The sequence below is a fragment of the Sinocyclocheilus anshuiensis genome, unplaced genomic scaffold, assembly GCF_001515605.1.
Source record: "Sinocyclocheilus anshuiensis isolate Anshui unplaced genomic scaffold, SAMN03320099.WGS_v1.1 scaffold673, whole genome shotgun sequence".
In the NCBI taxonomy this organism is placed as follows: domain Eukaryota; kingdom Metazoa; phylum Chordata; class Actinopteri; order Cypriniformes; family Cyprinidae; genus Sinocyclocheilus; species Sinocyclocheilus anshuiensis.
The window spans coordinates 189,790-196,045 of record NW_015539862.1 but is presented as its reverse complement, the minus strand read 5'-3'; the positions used below and the strand labels follow the sequence as shown (position 1 = coordinate 196,045).

Below are 6,256 nucleotides of genomic sequence, written 5' to 3'. Positions count from 1 at the left end.
GGATCATCTAATGAGGTGCTCGCAACAAGAAGAGAGAGAGAGGCTTGGCCACGGAGGGAGGCGCCTCTCCGTATTCCTCGCCTTTGAAGAGTTTGTTCTCTCTTTTAGTAGAGGACATACCCGTGCGAAAGTCAGTTGCTCGAGAATTATGTTGCTTTAAAGAAGCCCGTGTGGATTTACCTGAGAAGATACGCTCAGCTGCCTATGAGAAGAGCGAGGCTGTAAGGATTTGACCCGCTCGCGCACAAGCAGTCCATCAGAGAACGCACGGTAACACGCATGACTAAAAGTTCTTATCATATCGGCTACCTTTTAATTGAAAGGGTTATAGATTGTCAACGGATTTGGATCTTATCCAGAACTCTGTAATATGTCCCCTCGGGCAATAAACATTAGACGGCTGGTGTGTAATTGAAACTTTTACTAGGCGGGTGTCATCAGGTGTGGTGTGAGTGGCATTGTAACCTACCTGTCATTCTGTTCTCACAGCCTGCTGAGCGTAGCTATTCTCGCAAATGGTTTAGTTTGCCTATTCTTCATTTAGAGAGTTCAACAGTAGCAGCAATGGACTGGTGGCGGGGTGAAGCTGTTAAAGTTGTAGTTAAAGTTGGCAATAAATCGTTCTGGTTAAAGTGAAAGCCGTCACCACTTTAAAGATGGTTTAGACATACGTTTTTCTTCTTCTTTCTTAGGGTAAAACGTTCAGCTGTGCACAGTCATTTAAATTTTGTTAATATTTTATTTTATTTTATCCTAAGAAACAACTTATATCAAACAGAAAATGATTAACATTTGTTTCTAACAACAAACCTATCAAACTTAAAAAAGAAATCTTGTTGCTGTTGGGTTGACTTCATAGACCTAAATTAACTAGAGTTCATGCGTGTTATTTTATGTTTAACATACATTTCAGAAAAGCATGTACAGTACCCTAAGAGTTTTTCCATTGTGAGCTGAACTCGATTTATTCAAATTATTTCAAATTTCAGATTCCACTGAAGGCTTGGATTTCATTTCTTTGTGCACTGATTTCCATTTTCACGATTGTCATTCTGTAATCTTTGCTTTCAGACCAGGGGTCTCATTTATAACCGTTGCTTACGCACAAAACCTGCCCTGAAAGAGGCGTACGCCACTTCCTACGCAAAAGGTGGGATTTATACAAAACAAACTTGACGGGAAAATTTGCGCACCCGCACGCAAACTCTGACCCATGCGTACGGACTTTTTTTCCTGGAGATAGAAAAGTAATGAAGTAAACAACGATTTTAAACTCCTTTCATTTCATCATATACATTTACATTAAATATTCCACTCTCATTAATGGAGATAAGCACTGAAATTACATAAAGCAGAAGTTAAACCAAAATTATATGAATTTAGACATAGCCTATTTGTAGTGGATGCGCTTGATTACTTTTCCTGTTGTATGTTATGTTTTAATGACAGCGAGGAGTGCTATAGGTGCACAATAATTTATCTTTAAAGTAAACTGCACATCTCGTGTTATGAGAAAATATTTTTAGCGAGAACAATGATCAGTGATGATGCTCACTTACTTCGATATTGTGGCGGACACTGCTGGATTCGGTGGAACGGTCCATTATCCGGATTGATTAGGACCAATGATAAGCTTAGCTTACTGTACAACTACAGCTGCACGGAAGTGTCGATGTCGTGTGAAGGCATCTCCACAACATTATGAAAAATACCACTGTATTAGAAGGATACAACATGAAGAAAAAAGTAAGATTTGCACGGTTCCTTTTTAAAATAAGTTGCCAATGACGCGCAGAATCAGATAATTCTATTTACACTGCAATAAATATAGGCCTATATTTTCCCACTAAAAATAGCTAAAAGATGTTTACGTTATCAGCAAAACTGCATTAATTAAATTTTTTTTTTTAACAATTTAAATATTACTGGGCCAGTGGAAATGAATGAGATCAACTCTATTCTGGGAACTATTTTAAACAGTTTTTTTTTATTTATTTTTTTTTTATTTTGGTATATTTATTCTAAAACATAACAAGGATATCGAATGATTTTTACCAATAAAAATTGATGTGTATGGCACAAATGGCATTTATAGTCCGAATCGCATATTTCCTTAATATCTTGTACCTTTGAAGGTGTTAAACATGGTGTCACGTGGATGAGAATATGCATGATATGCAGATAAGGTTATGCATAGTAAAATAGGCGTTGTAAGCTCCATATATGGTGATTTCGGGGAGGAGTCGGGGTGGAGATGCTGTACGCACAATCTTCCCATGACTGGGATTTATAAAGGGATTTTTGCGCAGGTTCTGGCGTACGCATGGTTGTATAAATCTGAAAACTTTTGAGCGTACGCAAAATCTAGCTTTTGTGAGTACGTACACTTTTAGAATGAAATCTACAGAGAGTTTTATAAATGAGACCCCAGACCTGGGGCCTTATGTTATGTATAAACGTTGCTGTTTTCCACGCACGTATCTGGATTTATAAAAAATAAACTTGGCGTAAATATGTGCGCACCGTACGGATACTCTTGACTGTGCGTACGGACTCTTTTCCCTGGCGTGAGAAAAGTAATGAAGTAAACAAGGATGTTAAACTCTGTTTTCATATCGATATACACATTTACATTAAATATTCCACTCTCGTTAATGGAGATAAGCACTGAAATTACATAAAGTCATTACGCAGAAGTTAAACCAAAATTAGGCTACATGAATTTAAACATATTTGTAGTTGATGCGCTTAATCACATTTCCTGTGGCATGCGATGTGTTAATAACAGCGAGGAGTGCTATAATAATTCATATTTAAACTAAACTGCAGATCTGATGTTATGAGAATTTTTTAGCGAGAACAATGCTCAATGATGCACACTTACTTCAATATTATGGCGGACACTGCTGGATTCGGTGGAACGGTCCATTGTTCGGTTTGAATAATAACTACGGTACAACCGCAGCTGCACAGAAGTGTTGATGTCGTGTGACGGCATCTCCACATCATTATGAAAAATACCACTGTATTTGAAGGATACAACTTGAAAAAAAAATGGTAAGATTTGCGTGTTTCCTTCTTTTAAAATACTTTGTCAGTGATGCGCAGTCATAATTGTATTTATACTGCAATACATATAGGCGTATCTGTTTCCACTAAAAATAGCTAAAAGATGTTCACCTTTTCAGCAAAACTGCATTTTTTTATTTATTTTTTTGAATTGTTTAAAACAATTGAAATACTATTTGGCCAGTGGAAAAGAATGAGGTCAAGTATATTCTAAAATAGGCTTATCTGAGAACTAAACAGTTTTGTTTTTATGGATATTTTGATATATTCTAAAACATTCTGGATGATTTTGGCAATAAAAATTAATGTGGCACAAATGGCATTTAGTCCGTATCTCATATTTCTTTAACGTCTTGTACCTTTGACGTTAAAGGGGTCATATGAAGCGATTTCAATTTTTCCTTTCTCTTTGGAGTGTTACAAGCTCTTGGTGCATAAAGAAGATCTGTAAATTCTCACATTCAAATGTTTTAATGACAGCGAGGAGCGCTATAATAATTCATATTTAAACTAAACTGCAGATCTCATGTTATGAGAATTTTTTTTAGTGAGAACAATGATTAATGATGCACACTTACTTTAATATTATGGCGGACACTGGACCGTTCCACTGCTGGAACGGTCCATTGTCCAGTTTGAATAATAGCTACTGTACAACTGCAGCTGCACAGAGGTGTTGATGTCGTATGAAGGCATCTCCACAACATTATGAAACATATCACTGTATTGAAATACTATTTGGCCAGTGGAAAAGAATGAGGTCAAGTATATTCTAAAATGAGCTTATCTGAGATCTAAACAGTTTTGTTTTTATGCGTATTTTGATATATTCTAAAAAATTCTGGATGATTTTGGCAATAAAAATTAATGTGGCACAAATGGCATTTAGTCCGTATCTCATATTTCTTTAACGTCTTGTACCTTTGACGTTAAAGGGGTCATATGAAGCGATTTCAATTTTTCCTTTCTCTTTGGAGTGTTACAAGCTCTTGGTGCATAAAGAAGATCTGTAAATTCTCACATTCAAAGAGATATTATTTATAAAAGTTAAGAGTCAACCACGCTCAGACCGATGAGCTTTGTAAAAATCAACGCGTTTCAGAAAGGCGTGTTTTTTGAACTTTAAACTGCATAAACACATTTATTACACCAAATACACCAAATGATGTTCTTTTTAGCAACATCATATGACCCCTTTAAACATGGTGTCACGTGGATGGGAATATGCATGGAAATGATATGAGGTTATGCATAGTAAAACTAGGCGTTGTAAGCTCCATATAATGGTGATTTTGGGGAGGAGACGCATGTACGCACAATCTTCCGCTGACAGGGATTTATAAAAGGATTTTTGTGCAGGTTCTGCCATATGCATGGTTTTATAAATCTGAAAACTTTTGTGCGTACGCACACATTTAGGATGAAATCTACGGAAAGTTTTATACATGAGGCCCCTGGACTCCCACCTCACCTACCTCAATGACATGTCTATGTGTGTTTTTGCATAGCTTACATGCTTTGTATTGAATTTTGCCTCACTGTAACTAGAGCAGTGGTTTTCAGTTGGGGTCTTGGAGGAGCCCAGCACTGTACATTCTTTATCTGACAAACCCAATTCAGGTATTGTTGCTTCACCTGATGAGCTGATGATAAAAATCAGGTGTTTTCAATAAAGGACACATCCAAAATATGCAGTGCTGGGGTCCTCCAGGACCATGATTGAGAACCACTGACATAGAGAGGCAAAAAACTACATACTTTCATTTATTCTTATGAATGTTTTTTTTTTTTTCAGTTCTTTGGTCACTCTTGTGTTAGTTGACCTGGCTCTCACCTCACTTCTTTGTCATATAATGATCTCTCAAATATTTGGCCTCTAGCACAACAAGATGCTTTTATCTGGCATGTACGATAAATAAGCTGGTTTCAGAATGTGTGTGTGACAGAAATGTACAGTCTTGTGTGTGAGGAAGATATTACACTAGTGCTTTTGAGGAGAACGTTGAGATATCTCGCAAGTGTCCTGCAACTCCACCGCAGGGTCCACATCCCTTGGCCTTAGCTGACCTGAGCTCATTCTTTCTAAGGGTCAGTGCAACACTCTGTGCTCTGAATGGGCCTCTGTGTCAGTTACTAGAAAATTAATCATGGTGCCAAACATTGTACAAATAATTCAGTGGTTTTTAGGGGGGGTCGGCTTTTGATAAGGAATTTTCAGGAACGCAAAGTGTTTCGTCCTTTTATGATCTTAACTACAGTATAAAGTAATTGACTACTGTAAATAGTTACCCCCTTAGGTGAGCATGGTTTCTTTTCACAAGCGTCTGTATAACACCATGTGAAAATATGTGTCCAGACTAACTTGCCTAATTGTAGATGTCAGACAAATGTTCTATAATGCACAACAGGTCCTGTGCTGCACTACACTGCACTGGACTGTCATTTATATGATTATTCTTGCCTAACATGCTAGAACATCCACAGTTTCCCCCTTTTAAACTGAATCAAACATCCTCTCCCTTGTGGTTACCAAAAATAATTTAGCAAAAGCCATTTATTTTGATATATAGTTCCATTGTTGCATTTCTCATACTCTGCAGATTTTAGAACACTCTTTTTATACACAAATTGTTTTTTGACAGAGCTTGTTCGTTTTTCCCCTGATTGTGGTACGAAGAAAATCAGATCTTGTGATTGTTTATATCTTGACCCTCAGACTCAGTCACTCAGATTATTGCTTATAAAAATAAAACCCAATTTGTAAATGCACACAAAAGTTTTACCAAGCCTGATCCCTGGTTTTTGCTTAATTGTTGGTGTTTTTGCCAGATGAAATGCTTGTACACTCAAGACTTCATTCATGACACTGATGAGGGATATTACCTTTTTCTCTTTATCTGAACATCTTTTACCAAATTTTTGTTAGCGAAGAATGTTAAGTGGACTTATTGTACTCCCATGTTTGTGGCTGGAAACAGTCTTTAATACAATAAGCTGTATTCTTCCAAAATTGCCAGGTCAGATGCATTAATCATGGTGGCGTCGGTGCCTTTGAAAGAGCAGGCCAGGTCATTACTTGAAGCCTGTCTGAGGCTCAACTGAGCGACATGGAAACGCTTTGGATGTTGTTAGTTCATCCAGACACACTAATAGCTGGTCCCCCCCCCCCCCCCCCCCCCCACGCCCT

General features: G+C 37.4%; 1 protein-coding gene across 1 annotated transcript in view; it reads left to right on the top strand.

The window, feature by feature from the left end:
* The first annotated feature begins 243 nt into the window (after positions 1-243).
* Positions 244-6,256, top strand: part of LOC107684941 (artemin-like) — a 17,824-nt gene continuing 11,811 nt past the window's right edge. Inside the window, exon 1 of the mRNA XM_016481329.1 lies at positions 244-270. The gene's annotated coding sequence lies outside the window, so the exon portion shown is untranslated. The remainder of the gene's footprint in view (positions 271-6,256) is intronic.